Here is a 24,877-nt window from a genome sequence, read left to right on the forward strand (position 1 = left end):
AAAAAGATAGGAATCAATGAGGTTTTAAATATGTATTCGAAACCAGTTTTTAAAAAATAATTTTGACATAATTTGTGTCTTTCTCCTATTTTTGAAAACACAAAATAAAATAAAGACTAAAATCCAAATTACATCATTTATATTTGACTGAAAATTATTTTAGTTCTCTAACTTTACTTTTGTTTAATTGAGTCATAGAAGTTTCAAATTTATTAAATTCATTTATTCCATCCAATTTCGTTAAAAAATTTTCATTAAATTTTTTTACATTAAAAAAATCTATTTTATTAATAAAAATATTTTATATTAAATTTTTTTTTTCATTAGTTAATTACATTCACAATTTGCATTTTAGCCCTAAAACAAATGTGGATCAAAATTTTATCTCACGGGGCGAGTGTGGATCCGAGTTGTTCCGGAATTGTCCTGATTCCTAATAAATCCACACCACGATTTCCAGGACACGTATATATATATTGGCCTCCACTCAAAACTTTGCAGTTTCCAAAAATACTCTGCGTTGTGTACATTTTATCTTACATAGAGAGAGATAGAGAAACAGAGAGAGAGAGGCTGTGTGTGTATGAATAGGAGGAGCAGTACGACGTCGTATAAGGGAATGAACGCGGTGAACGGAGCGAGCTCTCGAACCGTACTGATAACCGGAGTGGGCAGAGGGCTGGGGAGAGCCCTGGCCTTAGAGCTCGCCAAGCGAGGCCACACCGTAATCGGCTGCGCCCGCACCCAGGATAGGCTTAATTCTCTCCAATCAGACCTCCCTGACCCCTCCGACAAGCACTTGCTCCTCAATGCTGACGTGGTCAGTCCCTCTCTCTCTCTCTATTTTGTCATGTTGTTAAATGAGTGCTTTAGATTTTGACATTGAATGGATAGGATTTTCAGAAAATTATGTATGTAACTATGTATCTATGTATTGGTAACTAGTTTACATTTTATTTGTAGGTAATAAGGTAATTAAATTACATTTAATTTTGGCATTTTGGAAATTGTGGTATTTGGTGAATATCTATAACTGCCTCTTATGATGATGATTCTTGCTTGGCATGGCCAAACAGGACTCTCAATTGATTTTACACCTTGCGCGATGATCTTGAAACAATTTCATGGGATGGACATTCCCAGTGTTATGTAATACTAGCTTAATAGCCAAAATGACATTCTAAATTAACAAAATTTTGTGTTTATACTTTGTAGAGATCTAATAGTAGCATTGAAGAGCTGGCGCGCATTGTGATGGAGAAAAAGGGTGTTCCAGACATCATAGGTATATTTTTACTTCTCCTATTGCTGGTTAAATTCTTTCTTGACTGTGCTTAAACTTCACCCCATCAGTAGATTTTCCAGTTAAAGTTTCTCAGAAAATAGTTACACATATTTTTGCCATTCTGACTTGTCACTAGCAAAAAGATTTATTCTTGTATTATTTTTTGGATAAATAATGAATTTTATTGAGTCCCGAAGAAAATTAGAGTCACACAAGTATACAGGTATACAGGATGTATACAACTGGGGACAATACAATCAAGCACGAAAATTACAATGATATATCAAATCATAAACCGAACATGTAAAAATACTCCCCACAACAGACATCCAATCTAACAAGGTTTTTAAGAAAAATAGGCTAAATAGTTTTAGATTTGATAAAGACCACTCAGAATCCTCAAAGCATTGGTCATTTCTCTCCCTCCAAAGGGGCACCACATCAAACAATGGGGAGTAGCTATCCAAATGACACCATTTCGATGTTGACCAAACCTACCTTGCCAACAGGCTTGTAAGTCAATAACCATCCTTGGCATTGCCCAAAGAACTCCAAACGATCTGAACACCATAGCAATAGGATAATGAAGCAGCAAATGATCCACTATTTTCCCATTACATTTGCATGTATAACAATAATCCAATATCCAAATATTCCTTTTATGCAAGTCGCCAATTGTCAAGATTTTTCCCAAGGCTGCAGTCCAAACAAAGAAAGCAACTCTAGAACGGATCTTTGACTTCCATTTGCTTTTCCAAGGAAACAGTTGATCACTGGTGCGAATCAAGACCCGGCAATAGTCTTTAACCTCAAAGCCCCTCTTCTTAGATGGTTTCCAACACATCTTATCATCCCCACCCCCATGCAAAGATACACCATAAATAATATCTATAGAGTTTGACTTCCCAATCCTGTACAGCATGTGAAAGTTAATTCCCATTGAAGAATTCCATTGGAAAACTTAATAAGATCTGCCTCAGAAGCCTCCTTATCACAATTAATTCTGAATAACTCTGGGAGACACACCTGTAGAGAGCTCTCCCCACATTACAAATCCTACCAAAATTGCACTTTAGACCCATCATCTAAATGACTTCAAGTGTTGGAACAACCCCATTCTATGAGTGTGGTGTGTGATTTCAACTGCCTTTCACAATTTTATTTTATATTTTACCCATCCCATTGTTTTCATAATTCATGTGCTGTATTGTTTGTCTTTGGAGATACCAAGGTATTTTAATTGATTTAATACTTGCAAGTGATGGAACTTCAGGCTTCAACTTTGTAAAATGTGGTTTTGGAGATGACCGTCATTGCAGCATCACCTTTCATGTCAACTTTCAATATATGTATCACGCACATGCATACATTGAATTTGGAGCATTTTATGTCCATGGTCAAGATATTATGTTATGCTCTTTAGTTAGCCCTGCTCAATGCAAAAGTGTTTTTTTTTTAGAACCTTGGTCATTTGATAGATATTTGGTTGTGCTGGAGCGGTATGATGGGTCCATCCAGAAGCACATTTTTTAGGGTTCAAATCCATGGTCACCTTTATTCCCACTTGAACGTTGAAACTGCTCTCAGGCTCAGTGATTCTTTAGGTGTAATATCTAAACCTAAAGATATTAATGAGATGAAAGGGGGTACATTTATGCGAGTGAGAGTGGAGGTGGACGTTACAAAGCCAATATGCAGGGGGTGGCGTGTTACCTAGGACAAATCATCGGAGGGTTGGATTTATTTCAAATATGAGAGGCTGCTTAACATATGCTATTGGTGTGGTCATTTGTCACATGATGACAAAAATTGCATGCTTTGGCTTCAGAGTAAAGGATCTCTATTGATGGACAAGCAATAGTTTGGTGCATGGCTCTGGGCGAACCAATATAACCGAGGAAAGCTTCAGTCAGAGTGCAAGGTTATGAACCTTCCAGATCGGGCACACGTGATAGTAGGAGTCCAGTTAGTTCACTTCCATCTCTGGTGATGCCAGTATCTGATGGGAAGGCAACGACGATTTGCCCGAGTCATCTCGGCGTAGTGGAGGATAGCGGAATGGAGGCCAAGGACTCAGGTCTAGTAAGGACTTCGATGGCGGTGGCGGTACCAAATTTTTTTGAAAATCAAACCAGGTCGGTTTTTGAGGAGGTTATCTAGGAGTTAGACAATGCTATCAACAAAGTTCTGATAGTTTTAAATTCAAATTCAAAGTTATCTCTAGCAGTAGGTGTGTTGGATGGATTGGTTGATAGATTGGATAACTTCAAAAACTTGGATAAGGTGTATTTGTTTAAAGAAGTGATAAGTGCAGAGAGGATTAAGATGGGAGATTCGGATTCTCAGCAAAGAAGTAACAACCCATGTATCTTGGAGACCGGTTTTTCAATGGGTCTATCACCGTGTCCTTCGGGTAGAAAAGTTGGTGGCAGAAACAAAGGTAAATTTAAAGAAGTAAAAGAAGTCAAAGACTGGAGTGTGGACCTGAGTATTGGATTGGCCAATGAGTCCAATTTCCTTGAACCCACCTGTGGAAGCTTGTGGCCCAAAAAGGAAGAATAACGTATTAAGTACATAAGAATCTGAAGGAGAGCAGGTGAAGAAATCCAAAATGGAAGAGGAAATAAGAAAACTTAGTCATTTAATGGTTGCACACCTTGGATTGTCGGAGGTTATGGAGCAACCCTACTAGTTGCAATGAGTCTTTTAAGTTGGAATTATCGAGGGCTTGGGAACCTTCAAACAGTTCAAGCCTTGAAAAGGTGACATAAACAGAAGAGCCCACAATTGTCTTCCTCATGGAGACAAAATCAGATTTGGATTGGATGGTCACGGTTCGTGATAAATGTGGCTTCAAGAATGGTTTAATGGTTCCAAGTAAAGGTAAAAGTGGAGGTTTAGCTATGTTTTGGAAGGAGGAGATTAAATTAGACGTCTAGACTTACTCACATCTGCATATTGATGCTTTAGTAGATGGTGGCCTAGAGATAGGGTGGTGGCACTTGACAGGGTTTTATGGGGAGCCAGATACAGCAAAACGGATAGAATCTTAGGCAAAGCTTCAACACTTACATTGTACATCTTCTCTCCCTTGGTTAGTTATTGAGGACTTTAATGAACTCGTGGGGATCTCAGAAAAGGAAGGGGGTAGTCTTTGGCCTAGACAACAAATGGAGGGTTTTATTGATACAATCAATTGGTGTGGTCTTCGAGATATTGGTTTTAGCGAGCCTAAGTTCACCTGGATATATCAGAAATCCGATGGCACTCAGATACGAGAAAGGTTGGATAGAGCCCTAGCTTCTACAGATTGGTGTTCGAGATTTCCTACAGCAAAGCTCGCCCATCTAACTTCAATAGCTTTGAACCATTCTCCACTGTCTCTTAGTATGAATCCAAGATCTAGAAAAAGGAAGATGGGGAAAGTTTTATGCTTTGAATCAATGTGGTTGAAGGACCCACGTTGTGAAGATGTTGTTAGGGATGCATGAGAGGAAGGTCAAGCAGCCAATCAAGAGTATGTGTTGGGTAAGTGCTTAGAGAGTGGCAAAGCTAGGCTGGAAACTTGGAATAAAAAAAAGTTTGGCCATGTAGGTAGGAAGATAGCCGAATTGCAAAAATATTTGAAATGGTTAGAGCTTCAACCAGCTTTTCCAATAAGAATCTAAGACATGAAAGCTACTAGAACTGAGTTGAATGGGTGGCTGGAAAAAGAGGATGATATGTGGTTACAAAGATCTCGCATAGATTGGTTCCAATCTGGTGATAGAAACACTAGATATTTCCATGCTAGGGCATCAGCTCATTTGAAGAAAAAACTCATTGAGGGTTTGTTGGATTCTAATGATGTGTGGCAAGAGGAGGATAATCGAATTGAGGAGATTGTGGTGGATTATTATCGGAATCTTTTTACCTCCAATAACCCTGTGGAGTTTGATGAAATTTTACAAGCTATCCACCTGAAAGTTACCCCTGCAATGAATTGTGCTTTGTCCCAATACTTCACAGCCAATGAGGTACGGAAGGCGCTCAAGCAGATGTATTCGCTAAAATCTCAAAGTCCAGATGGCATGCCTCCTCTTCTTCCAGCACTTTTGGTCTACCATGTGGGATGTGGTAACAAAAACTGTCATTGATTTTCTAAATTCAGGTATTTCTCCTCCTGATTTTAATGATACACATATTGTGCTTATTTCAAAGTGTAAAGAGCCCAAAAGAAGAACCAATTACAGGCTTATAAGCTTATGTAATGTGATATACAAGTTAGCATCTAAATCTATTGCCAATCGGTTAAAAAAAAAGTTTCTACCTTCTATTATTAGTGATACCCAAAGTACATTTGTACATGGAAGGTTGATTACTGATAATATTCTTGTTGCTTTTGAGACTATGCACCATATCAGTCTGAAGAAGGCAGGAAGAACAGGTGAAATGGCTTTGAAGCTGGATATGAGTAAGGCGTATGATAGTGTGGAGTGGGGGTGCTTGGAGAAAATTATGGATAGACTGGGTTTTGTAGCAAAATGGAGGAACTTACTGATGCACTGTGTTACTTCTGTGACTTATTCAGTGAGAATAAATGGGAAGCCAAGGGGACATTGTTCAAACTAGAGGGTTATGTCAAGGAGACCCTCTGTCCCCTTACCCATTTTTGTTATGTGCGGAAGGCCTCTCAGCATTGATAAAGTCAGCTGTAGCTACTAGTCGAATGGGGGATTTGCGGTGTGTAGGAATGGACCTAAATTATCTCACCTATTCTTTGCAGTTAATAGTCTAATTTTTTGCAGAGCCACTATTGAGGAATGTGATGCCTTGCAGAGAGTCTTGCAGGTTTATAAGAATGCTTCTGGACAGCAGCTGAATCAAGCGAAAACATCCTTATTTTTAACAGCAACACCTCAAGGGAAATCAGAGAGGTGATTAAAAGTAAATTTGGAGCCCAAATGATTAAATAGCATGAAAAGTATTTGGGGCTACCCTCTTTGGTCGGACGGAGGAAACGAAATACTTTTAATAACATTAAGGAGAAGTTGGGTAAAAAATTAGTGCTTTGTAAATCGAAGTCTAAGGGTGGGATGGGTTTCAAACAGCTGAAGGAGTTCAATTTGGCTTTATTGGAAAAGTAGGGGTGGCCACTTCAAATGAGATATGATTCTTTGGTTTACAGTGTTCTTAAAGCCAAATACTTCCCACAGTGTGATTTTATACAGGCCCCTCTAGGGAATAATCCTTCTTTCACTTGGAGAAGCATATGGGCAGCACAAGACTTCGTGAAGTTTGGGCTATGGTGGAGAATAGGCAATGGTGACTTTGTACGAGTTTGGGGGGACAAATGGTTACCAACTCCATCGAATTTTAAGGTTTACTCGCCTAGATTATTTAAGCACCCAGATACAAAGGTGGGAGAGCTAATTAATAAGGAGGATGCTGGCTAGAAGTCTGAGGCCATCAACACTCTGTATTTGCTGCATGAAGCAGAGGTCATTCGAAGTATACCAATCAGTACGCGCCTGCCTGAGGATAAAATAATTTGGGCTCTTAATCCCAAAGGTTTGTTCACGGTGAAAAGTGCATACCATCGGGCTCTTGAATTAGCTTGATGTCAAAAGGATGGTAGCTGCTCTGATGGAAACTGAGAGAATCGGTTTTGGAGTTTTCTGTGGAGCCTTCATGTTCCTCATAAAATCAGACACTTCGCATGGAGAGTGTGTTGAGACATTCTGCCCATGAAGTCCATGTTGTTGCGGCGAAAGGTGGTACAGGATAGTAAGTGTGAGGGATGCGGCTTGGAAGCAAAAACGCCAAGTCACCTATTCTGATCTTGTCGTCGGGCTCGTGAGTTTTAGGGTTGTTCGAAACTAACCTTGCTGTTTGAATGGGACCAAAGCTACTCCTTTAAAGACTTGCTATGGAAACTGGCTATGCAGGAAGACACACGGACTGAAACAATAGTGAGGTTCGTAATAGGGGCTTGGTGTTTGTGGTCTCACCATAACGAAGTTCATGTTGGAGGCGATCGGAAGGAAGGAGCAGTGTTGATGAACTGGGCCATGCAGTATCTGGAAGAGTATAATGCAGTGTTGGAGCAAGTAAAGCCCGCTTCTGTACCAACTACACAAGAATTATCGTGGTGCCCGCCAATAGCACCCAAACTCAAAGTGAATGTTGATGGAGCTACATTCTCGGCACAAGAGTAGCAGGTATTGGAGTGATCGTATGGGATGACCAGGGTGAAGTGCTTGTTGCTTTAAGCAGGAGACTAAGTGAGCCATTGGGGGTGGTTGAAGCTGAAGTGAAAGCTTTCGAAGCTGGGGTGCAATTCGCAAAGGATATAGGCATTCAAGATTTTATCCTGGATGGTGATTCGATTATTATCCATTGTGCCCTGTTTGAACTCTCCCCGCCCCGTTCATCTGTTGACTTAGTGGTTCAAGGGATACTGGCTGCTTGTGGAGAGTTTTGCCAAGTGTCTTTCTCACATGTGCGTCGTCAAGGGAATAGGCCAGCTCACCTTCTAGCTAAACATGCCAAGGGCATTGAGGATTATTGTACTTAGATGGAAGAGAACCCTTGTTTCTTAGAACAGACTCTTTTCCATGATGTAACTTTTAATCATTCTTAATAAAATTAGTAGTCTTCCTATCAAAAAAAAAAAAAAAAAGATAGAGATTAAGAAAAGATGAAATATATTTGTGTAATTTACCAATTGACTTATTAAAAAAAAAGTTCTCAGAACATAAATATCATAAACTCAATCATACATTTTGTTAAGTAAATGAAATCTAGCTATGCATGTCATCTAGGCTTGTCACTTAACACACTCACCTGTCTCAACAGAACAAGCGGGTAACATGTCTTTGAACATGGTTGCCATACACTCCATTCCCATATTAGTCACAAGAAAGTAAATTTCATGGCTCATGAAACCCGTCAAACCCTTACAAGAAATTCTAAAGAGGAGAAAAATTCGAAGTCCTTGTTTATTGTGCATGTGGAACCCACCTACTCTTGGATTTTTTTTTTCCAAACTGATAAGTTACTGTCAAAACGAAAATTGAATATTCTTCATTTGATCTTAACAAACACAATGGGTGGACAAGTTAAAATCCAAGCTTCAAAGTTGGAAGCAAGACTGCTATCCCAAGTAGGTAGAGGTACTCTTATTACCTCTGTTCTCCAAACCTTACCCCTTTATACTTTCTCTTGCTTCATAGTCCCTAAAACTATTTGCAAGAGATTAGACTTAGTCATTAGAAACTTTTGGTGGGGCATGAGTAGGGTGTTAATAACTACACCTGGTCCATTGGGATAAAATGTGCCAAAATAGAAAAGAGGGTGGCATTGGTTATAAAAAATTCAACCTCATGACCAAGCAATGCTTGCAAAGCAATTTTGGAGGATAAGCCAAAACTCGCAATCCCTAGTTGCTAAAACCTTCAAAGCTAAGTACTTTCCAAGATGTTCTATTCATGAATGTGAGCCTAAATCTCACTACTCTTGATTTTGGAGAAACTTAATTAAACATGACAACCAAAAGTTGAAGGAAGGTAGATGTTGGATAGGGAAAGGAAGAGACATCCCTATACAACACTCAGATTGGTTTCAATGCCCTGCCCAAAATTTGCAAAACCTAAATCTGGTCACTGGCACTGTTGCTGTTCTCATTGATCACAATACTGGTATGTGGAAAGCTGACTTGGTTAGATCCATTTACGCAGCACCTCAATGTTCTAAAATTTTGAGTATTCCTATATCAAAGACTAGTGTTGTTTCAGATAAGCTTCTTTGGAAGCACTCAACCCTAGAAGAGTATGAAGTCAGGACTGCTTACAATATACTTCTCAAGGAAGATGTCTCAAAATCACCCATTCAACTCAGACCACATCAGATTCCAACAGAGGCATGGCAGCTAATTTGGAAGGTGAAAACTCCCCACAAAGTGAATCTCTTTGTGTGGAAGCTCATGCAGGACAACATTCCTACCTTTCTTACTCTAAAAAACAGAGGTATTAGTACTTATAGCACATGCCCTTTTTGCAATGAAGAGTATGAATCTACTTCCCATTTGTTTCTCCACTGTACATTCACTAGAGCTTGCTAGCATGGATCTTCCCTTGCCATACACACTTCAGACTTTAGCAACATATATGTTCAATCTTGGCTGAGCAACATTATGCTAAGATTCAGACAGATGGACCAAGGGAGGATGAATTATCTTTGTTCCATTTTCACATTCCTTTGGACAATATGGAACCACAGGAACATGGTGACTCATGATGGCAAAACCCCTAATGCCACTGAAGTCATTCTAACTGCTCAAACTTTGACTTACAAGTTTAAGGAAGCTTTTGAAAAGAAGGACAACGATGTCAGACATTGCAAAGGAAACCATACTATATACCAGAATATTGGAGGAAGCGAGGATCTACTTATCAAAATAGCAGGAGCTAGGAAGAATAGACCAAGGAGGACTGCTTTTGCTTATGAAACAACAAATCTGCAAGGAAGGATCATGTTTTCAGGTAGTGCCAGCAGTGGAGCTTCAACAACTACTGCAGCAACTCAAGAAGCTTTAGTAGAGGCTGCTGTTAAAGCTAAGAATCTTGGTTTCTACGGAATTTTGATCATGTGTTGTAGTAAAAGAACAGTTCATGTTTATAATATGCATTGTAATCCTAATTGGCAGGAAAAAGCTATGCTCTCTGACATGTTAAACTTACAGCAACAAGGCTTGTGTTGCAAAGCCCTTTTTGTTCCCAGGGCTATCTTATATACAGTCTGTAACACAGCTAAGATTGCTGTTAGAGTCCCTGGCCCTTGTAGCTGGGTTCACCTAGCCATTGTATAGTTTGTTTCCTTCCTTTCTGGTATCCAAAAAAAAAAAAAAAAAACAAACAAACAAACACAATGGGAAAAATTCTTAAGTTGGTGGCTGAAGACAACCCATTTGAAAACGAAATAAAAGAAATTACAACAGAAGAAGAAAAATCAAGTCTATTAAGGCCACTCATTCTCAAGTAAAAGATAGGGTGAAAAAACAAATAAAAAGCCATCAATATATTTTTCTCATTAATTTGCAATCCTCCCTCTCCATTTGGAAATCTTTATCACCTTTATAATTTTAAACTCTTCTTGTAAGCTCTCGAAGGGTGCAATTCTTCTGAAGAAATATTAAAGTAAGTTTTTTTTTTTTTTTAATATTTAAAAGCACATATTAATATTAGCAATTGGTTCTGTATTTAATAATTTGTTCTTTTGGACCTCCTGTGTTCGTAGTCAGGATTTATACTATTAGGTGCCATCATCTTAAGCAACAACTTGCTGAACCTTATTTATCAATCTGTTAACTTGTAGCAAAATATCAATATGATTGAATAATATTTCAATATGGTGAATTGATTTGTGAAGTTACACTCCGCTACAATTTTCCATTTGATAGCTAACAAAATCACCACAAAAGGAGTAATTTTATACAATAAAGCTAAAAAATTACACCATCTTTTGCAATTCTCAATTTCTCATCATCCAGAGAGAGAGAGAGAGAGTTCCATTAACACTTTTCTATATCATTCTATTGTGTCTACACGTTTCTTGAATAACACTATGCATTATTTGTATATTTCCAAGTTTGAAATAGTGACTTACTATTTCCTTGTAGATTACTAAATTGTGATGTGCGGTATAACGTTGAGAACAAGAGCATCAGTGGGATATAAACGCTGTCGTATTTAAAGGACTAAAGAATAGGAAATTAACTCAGCCTGCTCTCTTCACACGATTAGCACGTGTTGTATTTAAATAGTTAGCTTTTAGCTGTAGTACTATAAATATCTGTAGCCTATTGCAATTGCAATTTTACTTAACGCAATATACAATCAAATTTTCACTCATTCCCTCTTAGATTTTCTCTCTAGAATGCCAGTCCAGATTACTCTGTTTTGCTCTTTCTTTTTCAACACAGAGTAATTATCCATTCTTTTTTTCAAGATTTGAAGGTCTTCTAAATCTGTAGCTTGATCAATACAATAAACTTTGCTTCCTTCTTTACAAGGAGCGACAGTGGCTTTTTTCAAACCGCCATAAAATCTTGATCCATGGCGTTGAAAACTGAGTTTGTTTAAAACAAGTTGTTTTAGCCACCATCTTGTCATAAACACATCAAATTCCTTAGAAATAAAACAAATCAGTTTTTGGGTCAGACTCAAAATGCTGTGTTTGTATGTATTTAGGTGTGTATGCATGCATGAATGTGTGGTTTGTATGTGGGTAAGTCAAGCTTACCATATGTTTGAGGAAAGTCCTCCATGGACTTTGCTGGATTTTTTCATTATGCGTCTTTCACGCGTGTCGATTATCTAAGCTTGCATGTGATTTTCAATTGTATGTACATAGTTTTCTTAGATTTGATTTGGATATGATGTCTTATTTGTGGTTTAGAACATGTGTTTGTCTGTTGTAATTTATTTATAAATATATGTGTTTTCCACTTCTAAATTTCTAATTGCTTACTTTGCTTCTTGAATCAATCAGCATGAAAAGAGTTGTGACTAATAAGAGCAATTGGTCACAATATCTCACATTGGTCGAAGTTTCACATGATGATTAATTCTCAAATTAAAACAAAATTAAAGCGTGTTTTTTTTTTTTTTTTTTTTTTTTATACTTTCAACCAAAATTAAAGTGTGCTTTAGAACCTATGAACTCTTCAATATATGAACGCCACACTTTTTTGATACATGAATCTCAGTATGTGACTAACCAAAGATGCACGGCTCCCAGTACGTGACTAACACACTAACTTGAAGAAGATTGTTGGTTGAAAGTTCTTCACTTTCATCAATAATGAAGATCAAGAAGCACTGTGGTTACAAAACCCAAAGGTGCAAAAACACAGTAGCTTCTTTCAGAGAGAATATGGCATCGGTCACTTTTTGCATATGTTCTCCTTGTATTCTCTTATGTGACGGCCTCTAAAATAAGCTTTATATATGTCTAGGGTTGTGAAAAAAGAACCCTACACAATATACATAAGCATGGGCCGATCAGATCTGAAAATCTGAATTTTGTAATTCTCGATCGATCGAGAGGTGTCGAGGAGGTGTCGAACCTATCTGTTGCTAACTATCGAGAGCTATCGAGGAGTTATTGAGGGACAGAAAATTGCTCGATCAATTGACCTACCTATTGAGAGGTATTAAGATTGTGATAAAAAAGAAGCTAAAGAGCTCGATAGATAGCCTAGCTATCAAGAGGTATCGAGCAGCTATCGAGTTTTAAAAAATCAGCATTTCTTCACTTGTTTCTTAGAAATATTTGCATGGCTTCAATACTAGACTTGAACTCTTGTTCCTTGAAGTATTAAATACATCCTAGATCTACCCAATTACAAGTAAAGTGCGTTTTGTCAAAAGATTAGCCAACAACATAAAATATTGACATATGTTCCTAACATGATCCACATATGTCCTAACAATAAAGAAGAGTTTGGCCATGTAGGTAGGAAGATAGTCGAATTACAAAATATTTGAAATGGCTAGAGCTTTAACTAGCTTCTCCAATAAGAATCCAAGACATGAAAGCTACTAGAACTGAGTTAAAATGGGTGGTTGGAAAAAGAGGATGCTATGTGGTTACAAAGATCTCGCATAGATTGGTTCCAATTTAGTGATAGAAACACTAGATATTTCCATGTTAGGGCATCAACTTGTCTGAAGAAAAACTCATTGAGGTTTGTTGGATTCTAATGATGTTGTGGCAAGAGGAGGATAATCGAATTGAGGAGATTGTGGTGGATTATTATCAGAATCTTTTTACCTCTTTTAACCCTGTGGAGTTTGATGAAATTTTACAAGCTATCTAGCCAAAAGTTACCCCTGCAATGAATCATGCTTTTCCTAGTACTTCACAGCCAATGAGGTACGGAAGGCGCTCAAGCAGATGTATCCACTAAAAGCTCAAAGTCCAGATGGCATGCCTCCTCTTCTTCTAGCACTTTTGGTCTACCATAGGGGATGTGGTAAGAGAAACTGTCCTTGATTTTATAAATTCAGGTATTTCTCCTTCTAATTTTAATGATACCCATATTGTGCTTATTTCAAAGTGTAAAGAGCCCAACAGAATAACCGATTACAGGCCTATAAGCTTATGTAATGTGATCTACAAGTTAGCATCTAAACCTATTGCCAATCGGTTAAAAAAGTTTCTACCTTCAAAAATTAGTGATACCCAAAATGCCTTTGTGCACGGAAGGTTGATTACTGATAATATTCTTGTCACTTTTGAGACTATGCACCACATCAGTCTGAAGAAGGCAGGAAGAACAGGTGAAATGGCTTTGAAGCTGAATATAAGTAAGGCGTATGATAGAGTGAAGTGGGGGTGCTTGGAGAAAATTATGGATAGACTAGGTTTTGTAGCAAAATGGAGGAACTTACTGATGCACTGTGTTACTTCTGTGACTTATTCAGTGAGAATAAATGGGAAGCCAAGGGGACATATTGTTCCAACTAGAGGGTTACGTCAAGGAGACCCTCTGTCCCCTAACCTGTTTTTGCTATGTGCGGAAGGCCTTTTAGCATTGATAAAGTCAGCAATAGCTACTAGTCAGATGGGGGGACTTGCGGTGTGTAGGAATGGACCTAAATTATCTCACCCATTCTTTGCAGATGATAGTCTAAATGTTTATAGAGCCACTATTGAGGAATGTGATACCTTGCAAAGAGTCTTGCAGGTTTATGAGAATGATTCTAGACAGCAGCTGAATTGGGTGAAAACATCCTTATTTTTTAGTAGCAACACCTCAAGGAAAATCAGAAAGGAGATTAAAAGTAGATTTGGAGCCCAAGTGATTAAATAGCAAGAAAAGTATTTGGGGCTACCATCTTTGGTCAGAAAGAGGAAACGGAATACTTTTAATGACATTAAGGAGAAGTTGGGTAAAAAATTAGTGCTTTATGAACTGAAGTCTAAGGGTGCGATGGGTTTCAAACAGCTGAAGGAGTTCAATTTGGCTTTATTGGAAAAGCAGGGGTGGCCACTTCAAATGAGATATGATTCTTTGGTTTACAGAGTTCTTAAAGCCAAATACTTCCCACGGTGTGATTTTATACAAGCCCCTCCAGGGAATAATCCTTCTTTCACTTGGAGAAGCATATGGGTAGCACAAGACTTTGTGAAGTTTGGGCTACGGTGGAGAATAGGTAATGGTGACTCTGTATGAGTTTGGGGGGACAAATGGTTACCAACTCCATCGACTTTTAAGGTTTCCTTGCCTAGATTATTTATGCACCCAGATACAAAGGTGGGAGAGTTAATTAACAAGGAAGATGCTTGCTGGAAGTATGAGGCCATCAACACTTTGTTTTTGCTGCATGAAGTAGAGGTCATTCGAAGTATAACAATCAGTATGCGCCTGCTTAAGGATAAAAAAATTTGGGCTCTCAGTCCCAAAGGTTTGTTCATGGTGAAAAGTGCATACCATGGGGCTTTTGAATTAGCTCTATGTCAAAAGGATGGTAGTTGCTTTGATGGAAACTGAGAGAATTGGTTTTGGAGTTTTCTGTGGAGCCTTCCTATTCCTCAATGCAGTGAACGGAGCTCGCTCTAGGATCATACTGATAACCGGGGTAGGCAAAGGGCTTCAGAGAGCCCTAGCCTTAAAGCTCGCTGAGAGAGGCCACATCGTAATTGGGTGCGCCCGCACCCACGACCACTTGCTCCTCAATGCTGACATGGTTAATCCCTCTCTCATTGGCACATGAATCATTTGATTATTATTATTATTATTGTTATTATTTTTTGATAAAATGTGTTATCATTTGAATCTTACTAGTTAAATGTGCTAATTTTGTGGAGGCAAAGAATTTTAGAATTTCAAAATTCTCTTCCTATTCTTTGCTCATTTGTCTTCCTTAGTGAGATTTGTGCTTTGCAATCTGTAGGGTTTTATGATTCCAATAAAAAAAAGAGGTTTTATTTTACATTTTGAACAAATATAATGCAGGATTTTGGTTCATAAAATTTCATAGCTCCTCATATTAGTGTCTTTGAAAAAGACTAAATAGGACCAGAGTGGATTGAATAAGACTGAATGAACTGAATAGAACTAAAGTAGACAGAATAGATCAACTAGAGCCAAAATGAACCGAATAGAACTAAATTGGACCTAATAAGATCGAAGTGGACAGAATGGACCGAAGTAAACCCAAAAAGACCAAATAGGACTAAAGTGGACATAATGGACCGAAGTGGATTGAATAAGACCTAATGGACTGAATAGGACCAAAGTGGATAGAATGGACCAAATGGAGCCAAAATAAACTGAATAGAACTAAGAAGACCGAAGTGAATAGAATGGACCCAATTAGACCGAATTATATTGGAAAAGACCAAATAGGACCAAAGTGGACAAAATGGACCGAATAGAACCAAAGTGGACATAATGGACCGAATAGGACCTATGTAGACTAAATAGAATCAATGTGGACCGAATAAAACCAAAGTGGACCGAATAGAACCTAATAGGATGTAAGTGGACTAAATAGAACTGACGTAGACCAAAGTAGACAAAATGAACCGAATAAGAGTGAATGGACCAAACTGGGACCGAATAGGACCAAAGTGGATTGAAGTACACAACATAAATATAAGAGAAACATGTTTGTAGTGGTAAATTTTGGTTTAAAAATCGAATAAATAAAATAACAATGTCGTGAAACCTTCAAAGTAAGGTAGCAAATATAGATATAGAGTATATATGATATTAAGTTTTATTTATTAGTTTTTATTTAAACGCGCAATTCATGCATCATAAATAAATGTAGGACATTTAATGTTTGGCACTTTTTTGTCAATTTGGGTTTTGATATATTTGGCATCATAAAAAGAGTGCACATAATTATTATTGTAGCTGAATTTTTGTTTGATTGCATGGGCTCTACGCATATTTGGCATGTGAAGATTGGATGATCCTCCAGTACTTGGTCATGATGTGTTTCTTCTTCTATATGTTTCGCTGATGTTTTCCAAGGTGGGTTTCTTATGGCTTGAAAGTTGACTACAACTAAAATGTTGTTTAATTTTTTTTTTATGAGAGTTCTTGCTTCTTATATTGATGTATGGGTCAAGCTTAGCCTAATTCTTTTAATTGTATATGATATTTAGGAAACTAAGTCGACAACACATCATTTACTGTGAAGGAATTTGCGTTGCATACAACCATGTTTTGGAAGCAAGTCCAAAACTTGCACGTCACTCTAAGAAAAACAATTCCTAATAGAGTCTAAATACAAGCTACATATTGGGTATTAAAGGAAATGGTTGACATTTGATTAGTTTTTGTCAAATAAATAAGGAATTATAAAAATAAAAACTATGAGTCAAATAAATATAGAATTAAAAAAAATTATGTGAAAAATTGTGAGTCTACCAAAACTTATATGACATAATATAGAAGAGTCCAAAAACTAATATATGATTCGAAGCCAAGACATAAAACTTATATATGATTAACAAATAGTTGAAATTTTATTTTATATTATAGAAAGTGTAAAAATCCAAATTATAATGGCATTATATTTGCACTTTAAAATTAATTTCAAGTGATCATAAAATTTCATAGCTTCTCATTTTATTTGCACTTTAAAATTAATTTCAAGTGATCATAAAATTTCATAGCTCCTCACATTAGCCTGTTTGAAAAAGGTTGCTAATATCAATTTCTTAATATTAATCTATGATTAAAGACATTTTTTCAATTATTTAAGGCCCGTTTGGTAAGAGATTTCTAGTAACGTTGTTTAAGTTTTGTGGAAATACGTGTGAGAAAAGAATGTGTGTAAATAAGTATTATGGTGTTTAAATAATAATTTTCTTTATTTAAACACCGTTGCCAAACGGGGCCTCAAGAGTTTGTTTAGTTAGAGATTTCTAATATCGTTTTTTAGTTTTTAATATTGTGGAAATATGCGTTTGAGTGTCATACAAATGTGTTAAAAGTGTTATTGTTGTTTAGGCCCGTTTGGTAGAGAAATTTGAGTAATGTTATTTATATTTTTTAAAAATATATATAAGTAAAAAAGTATGTAAAAATACGTGTAATATTATTTAAAAATGAAAAACATGTACTTTAATACCCTACCAAACGGCCTAAACACTGAAAATTGTTGTTAAACATTGGTCACTTGTATTTTTTTAAAACAAACACAGATATAAAAAGAGAGGGAATGCGCAGAGAGAGAGAGGCTGTGTGTTTTTCTGTGTATGACTAGTAGTACTACGACGCCGTATAAGGGAATGAACGCGGTGAACGGAGCGAGCTCTCGAACCGTACTGATAACCGGAGTGGGCAAAGGGCTCGGAAGAGCTCTGGCCTTAGAGCTCGCCGAGAGAGGCCACACCGTAATCGGGTGCGCCCGCACCCAAGATAGGCTCAATTCCCTCCAATCAAATCAGACCTCCCTGACTCCTCCCACAACCACTAGCTCCTCAATGCTGACGTGATCAGTCCCTCTCTCATTGGCACATGAATCATTTGATTATTATTATTATTTTTGATAAATGTGTTCTCATTTGAATCTTACTAGTTAAGATGTGCTAACTTTGTAGAGGCAAAGAATTTCAAGTTTCTCTTCCCATTCTTTGCTCATTTTTCTTCCTTTTTTTATGATTCCAACAAAAGATAGAGGGTTTTATTACATTTTGAACAAATACAATGCTAGGTGGAAATTTGTTGGCTAGTGCAGCATTTTGGTTCATTCCAGTCATCATATCTTGATGCCGAGGTTTTACTATGCTTCTGGTTTTGGTTGTTACCCGTAATTTATTCTGAATTTTTCGTATATGCAGCGGACTAATATAAAGGTAGTTCCACTAAAAAATGCAGGTACCGTCAATGAAAACAACAAGATATGTCAATATGTAAAAGGAATAGCAAATATGTTGCGTCACTTCATCGCTCTGATGCTTACGAGGAATCGAGGAATTATTGTCAATATGTCTTCCGGGTGGGGAAGATCTGGCGCGGCAATGCCGCAATGGTATATTGCTTTTTAGCTTTATTAGACGGATGTAAACCTTTTATTTTTGTTAAATTACCGATTGTTCCAAAAGTTTAAGCTAATGGGAAATTGTGAATTTAATCATTTAACTATAGTTCTAACACTTCTTATTAAATATTATAACGTGATTTTTAAATCTGCTACTAGAGACATAGGCATTTCTTCTCAGAGAACTAGCATGAGTTTTAGTTAATCTTCTCAATAAAATGTGAAAATGCTTTAAAGAGAGAAAGGTCATTATTTTAATGGTGCCAAAACTCTTGGGCCAGTTGGCTTTGCTTTTGTAGTCTTTCAGAATGTGTCTTTCATTACCCTTGTTCCAAAGATTTCTGTGGCTTGGAACATATGAGATTCTAAACCAATTCGTTTGGTTAGAAGTATGTATAAATTGCTGGCAAAGGTTTTCCGTAATAGGTTTAAAAGAATGTTCGGGAAGATTATTTCTGAATTGTAGAATCTCTCTGTTGAAGGCAGTCAAGTTTTAGATTCTGCCCCCGGGTCGATTGAATGTCTGGAGTCTAGAATAAGAAGTCAAATTCCTGGAGTTATCTGCTGCATGTTGATACTGAAATGGTTTGTGATCATGTAAATTGGATTTTTTGCCAGAAGATTGACTTTGGTGAAAGATGTAGGAACTAGGTTTAATTTTTGCATATCCACTGTGAAGTTCTCAATTTTGGTTAATGGTTGCCCATCCAGCTTTGATAGTAATTCTAGAGGATAGAGGCAAGGAGATTCAATTGCATCAATATCCTCTTCAATGAAACTCTCAACAAAATGCCAAAGAGGGTGATGGGAGGAAGCTTCTTATTTGGTTTTAGAGCTCAGTGGAGTTGTGAGTTTTGAGTATTTCTCATCTTCTTTTTTTAAACAACACCATCATTTCCTATGATGTTAATACTGATCATCTTTTAGCTATCAAGTCAGTTCTTTTATATTTTAAATTAGATATGGGGTTAAGGGCTAATCTTAGTGAAAGTGAAATAGTTCTTGTAGGGATGGTGGAAGGAGTCAATGAACCGGTTGCAATTATGCGTTGTAAGGTTTATTCTTCACTTAATGAGTTATTTGGGCATGCCGTTAGGATCATCATACAAGGAAGTGGCAGTTTGAAATTTTGAGGGTCTGACCAGATCTGTAGCAAAGGAGTTGCCTGATGGAATGGAAGTTACTGCACTTAATTCAGGTGTAATAAAAATTGACATGATTGATTCATGCTCTAAGCTCCTCTCACAATGCACTGCTTCCAAATCTGTGACTTCAGGCATGGAAGTCCATGCTCACGTGATCAGATTTGGATTATCTGAGGACCCCAATCTTCAGAATCATTTGATTAATTTGTACTCAAAGTGTCGGTGTTTTGGGTATGCATGGAAACTGGTTGAGGAAAGTACTGAACCAGATTTGGTTTCTTGGTCTTCTTTGATATCTGGGTATCACAAAATGGGCTTGGTGAGGAAGCCCTTTTGGCCTTTCATGAGATGCATTTGTTGGGAGTTTAGTTCAATCAGTTTACGCTTCCGAGCGTTCTTAAGGCATGCTCGATGACAAAGGAGTTAGATCTGGGGAGGCAGGTTCATGGCATTGCAGTGGCAACAGGGTTTGAGTCTGATGTGTTTGTTGCGAATACCTTGGTTGTTATGTATGCAAAATGTAGGGAGTTTGGGAGTTCGAGGAGACTGTTTGATACAATTCCGGAGCTGAACTTTGTTTCATGGAATGCTTTGTTTTCTTGTTATGTGCAGGGTGATTTCTGTGGAGAAGCAGTGGATTTGTTTCAGGAAATGATTTTGAACGGAATAAGACCCAATGAGTTTAGTTTGTCCAGTATTCTGAATGCGTGCTCAGGTATGGGGGATGATAGTCAAGGAAAGAAAACTCATGGGTATTTGATTAAGCTTGGGTATGATTCTGATCCTATCTCAGAAAATGCACTTGTTGATATGTATGCAAAAGTAGGAGACATTGAAGATCCAATTGCTGTTTGTGAGGAAATAGCAAGACCTGATATTGTTTCCTAGAATGCTGTTATTGCTGGCTGTGTTCTTCATGAGTACCATGGTTGGGCTCTAAACATTTTTGCACAAATGAAAAGGTCAGAAATATGTCCAAATATGTTTACCTTCTCTTGTGCTCTTAAAGCTTGTGCTGGCTTGGGGCTCAAGGCATTGGGTAGACAGTTGCACTCTAGATTGATAACGATGGATATAGAATCAGATTCGTTTGTGGGTGTAGGACTGATAGATATGTACTAAGTGTGATATGATGGATGAAGCGAGGATGGTTTTTTATTTGATGCCAAAAAATGACTTGATTGCATGGAATGCTGTTATCTCTGGACATTCACACAATGGGGAAGACATGGAGGCTGTATCCCTTTTCACTGAGATGTTCAAGGAGGGAATTGGATTCAACCAGATTAAAGCTGGCTATGTTCCCATGGGAGAGATTGACCTCCATGATCTAGAACATAGTGAAAAGGAGCAGCTTTTATTCCACCATAGTGAAAGGCTTGCATTGGCTTTTGGCTTGATTGCTACTCCACCAGGAACTCCCATTAGGGTGAAGAAGAATCTTCGAATCTGTGTGGATTGCCATGCCGCCTTCAAGTTCATCTGTAAAATTGTCTCAAGGGAGATTATCGTGAGAGATGTCAACAGATTCCACCATTTTAAAGATAGTTTGTGTTCTTGTGGAGACTATTGGTGATTTCTGTGGGGGAGAAGTGATACCTTTCTATTCAACTAAGTATATCCCCTATGTATACAATTCCCTATTTTTATCTGACAGAGCATATTGGAGGCCTATCATGAACCTAAGGCCTTTTCTTACTGTGATTTGTGTTTTGATGTCTAGGTGACTCATCTTTTGGCGGTTCAAAAACAAACGCAAATGATGATAATGAGCTCTAGCTCAAAATTCAAATGGTGCATCCTACTTCCTTAGGCTTCGTTTGGTGAGGGGATGGAAAACTGGAGAGATAGAAAATGGTGGGAGATGAAAAAGTGGAGGGATAGAAGAGATTTTAGTTTTCATTCAACAAGTGTGTTTGGTTGGGACCCTCTAAAATCTCTCCCCATTTCCCTCTTAACCAATCACTCAAAAATACCATTTTCTCTTCCCTATTTTCCATCCCCCAATGATCTCCCCAACCAAATGCACCCTTAATGATGGGATAGAGGGTAAGGTTGCAGTTCCAGACCCATATGTTGTGTTTGTAACTTAAAAAAAATAAAAATAAAAATAAAAACAGAAAAATGCAAATGTCAAAAACTGGGATTTAAGATAATGTGATATGTGTAATTGCTGTTTTGATTCATAGAAAGCATTATATGCACCATTCCCTTATGTGATTTATTTTTTTGTTAATTTATCTTTGTCAGGTCCCCAAGATTTTTCCTATGTATATTGCTTGTTCTATGTGACTTTTGTTCCTCTTCGGTGGATATACTATCAGTTCAAGAAATGGCATTACTATCTTTTGGTAAGCTTTACAATATTGAGAATTTGTTATATTCCATAATTGCATGAGTTCATTTATTTATTGATTTATAAAACTTAATTGGTTTTTTTGGCAGTGGGGTATTGACTATTGAGTTCTGGTGGTGACTTTTTGTTTTTGTTTATGTTGTTACTAACCCTAGGTCCATGTGTCATTTCTGTTAGATATTTGTGTGAATTTGGAGGGTTGGAACCATATAAGAAGATAGAAAGGGGATAGGAAAATGAGTGGTAATTATGAGGGCTGTGTGATGTGGCAAAAAATTTCCTATTTCTATTTATATATATTTTGTTAATGCATCCCATTGAAATCTTGAGGGATTTTTACATTAGTTTTCAATTTTAATTTTGCCCCCATTGATTTGGAGACCATGACACGTGATCATTTTACATTGTTATATATATATTTCATTGTTGGAGTAACCTAAGATGAAAAATGAGGAAGTGACATAACTCTTCTTGTGTCCCAGCATGTTTACTACTATGCATATATAATCTTCTTGGTCAAACTTCTTTTGTATCCTAGGAATGAAAAGCTTTTTATGGTTTGCTTCTCATTTGCTGAGGTGAACGAGTACTCCTAGGGTGCTCTGCAGTCTGCACCTCTATTGGGAAATGATTCACGTCCAATATTTTGGCTCTATGTTACTGCAGGGAACATTAGCATGGGCATTAATTGCTTGGCGCTGTAGCTTGGTTTTCAGTTCTGTTGGCAAAATTGTTAGTGTTCTTATACGTCTTTTACCTGGTAGTTGGACCTTCTTTGTTTAGGTCACGTGCTTTATAAAGTACCTTTAAACAATGGTCTAATGCTTTCCTGTGGAAGGAAAAAGAAGTATGGTTTAAAAGTGAATAATTAAAAATTGTCAAAAACGAGTCAATTTCTTCATGGATGTTTGCACTCTATGTTAAAATATTTATAAATTTATAAAATACAATATAATAAATTTTAAATTGCCAATGAGCTTTAACTCAGATGGTACCTCCTCTCTTTATAAAAGTATGGTGGAAGTTGAGGTAGTGGGTTCAAGACCAACCTGTGCATGCGTGACTTACCAATCCACACATTTGGCTTTGAATGCTATCTTATATTTGTTAATCTGAATCTTTTAGGGTTCTTGAATCCTTTCATATTTCAGATTACAGTTGTTACATACACATTTTCTGGTTAGATAGAACTGAACCTTTTTTCACATGCAAGAATTTCATGCTAGCTTGACCCCAGGGTGGGAGTCTAGTGGTCAAGCACCTCGTCTTAGTGCTTGGATTCGAGTCATGTGGGACACATTAGCACCGGGGTTGGTGGGGCCATTTAGCCTGGGGGTTTAACTTGTTACGGTGGAAAATGGCTTACTCCCAAGATTTTTCCATTTTTTATTCCCAAAAAAAAAAAAAAAAAAAAAAAAAATTCATGCTAGCTTAGGCCATCTTAAGTTTTGACTGGCTTTAACAAAATGTAGAATTGTATGGGTTTCTTTGAGTAGGTTTGGTCATTGATACCCTGCTTTTTAGTTTATTGGTCTAAAACCCATGTCAACTATCAAGATGCCTAGACTTATTGATTGCTGAAATTCGACTTTGTTGAATTACTATATTTAGGTTTCAAAAAATTTGCATTGGTGATTGGTCATTGTTGCCTTTAAAGTCTCAAACAATATAATCGGTAACATTTAGACCTATGATTCTTTACAAATTACTTTGGAGGGTGAAAAAGTAGTGCACTTGTTGGCCTGAAGATTGTCCTAGTTTTTCATTTTGCAGTATTAATATATTTAGTCGTGTTAGTATTTACACCTGTGCAGATAGTTAGAGAGATCTTCCATAATGACAGTTAGAGAGTTCAAAGGATTTTGTATGTATATCCCTGTCTGATAATAGGCTTTAAACCCTTAACCCTTGACCAACCAACTAAAGCATCATAGGTTACTCATAGTCCAACCTTAGTGCTAACAATATTTTGGTAGGGAACTCTCAAAAAAGGCACAGAAAGCTAACAATATTTGGTGGTGCTTAAGTGGTTTTCTCGGGGATCAAAATTGCTTATTCATGTACATTGTGTGCCAATCCTTGTTTACTGTAGCACCCATGGCACTTACAGTCCCCATCTTGTCATATGAATTGCATGTGATTTTCCAAATACTAAGTGTATCTGCATCTGTATGGAATGGTGGAAGCTTTCTGCTAGATGTAATGCCTAGGCAGGTGATTCTCCAGGAGAAGAAGAAATCAGAAAACAAACTCAGCAAGATCAATCCTCAGGTGTGATGGAAGATAACACGATGACGAAACTCTACTGAGACAGACAGGTAGAGCTTTTTTTAGTCATACTCTGTAGAGGTTTTTTAATAGTATCAAGTGTTTCTTTAGCACATCAATGCTAACGATTTGTTTGTTAAGTTGGATCTTAGGGCTTTGTGAATAATTCTCATTTGCTATATGCACCTTTACAGATTGAAATTTTGTAGAATTCAGATTGGAATCTGATCATGGCAGTGTTTCAACTTTCAAGACAACAATGTCCCGCTGTGTATTGAGATAAAGTGCACCCCTGTATTACTATTTTTTTAGGTAGGTGAAGTTACTGCATTTTGAGCAGCAAACTTTGTTGGCTATAAATTCTTCCATTTTGCAAGCTAACGATAAGTTCATAATGGTAACTTTGTTAACTACATTACATTGATTATAGAGATAAGTACTAAGCAATAACTAAATTGATGGAGATGATATCTTGATCAAGCTACAATGCGCTTAAGAAAACATAACCACTTCAGTGATTTGGTAATAAAACTACAACTTATCCTACTTATTTACATTAAATAGATAACAAGACTTTATAGAACCCTAAACTAGTGAATTAGAATTTAGAGGTCAAACAACAAGAGAAGTCAATATGGAATTTATCTTTAATTGGGATGCGAGCCTTTGTTTATATTTTAGGTCTCGATGGTTATCAACGGTTACTTGTAACATATAGAGATTTATCCTCAATTTTCTAGGAAACTTGCCCGATGCGTTATCGAACGAGGTTAACTTC

General features: G+C 37.2%; 1 pseudogene; it reads left to right on the forward strand.

The window, feature by feature from the left end:
* Positions 1 to 355: 355 nt before the first annotated feature.
* LOC112018314 (putative pentatricopeptide repeat-containing protein At3g13770, mitochondrial) lies at positions 356 to 24,308 on the forward strand (annotated as a pseudogene).
* Positions 24,309 to 24,877: the final 569 nt, after the last annotated feature.

The sequence above is a fragment of the Quercus suber genome, unplaced genomic scaffold, assembly GCF_002906115.3.
Source record: "Quercus suber isolate HL8 unplaced genomic scaffold, Cork oak 2.0 scaffold_891, whole genome shotgun sequence".
In the NCBI taxonomy this organism is placed as follows: Eukaryota; Viridiplantae; Streptophyta; class Magnoliopsida; order Fagales; family Fagaceae; genus Quercus; species Quercus suber.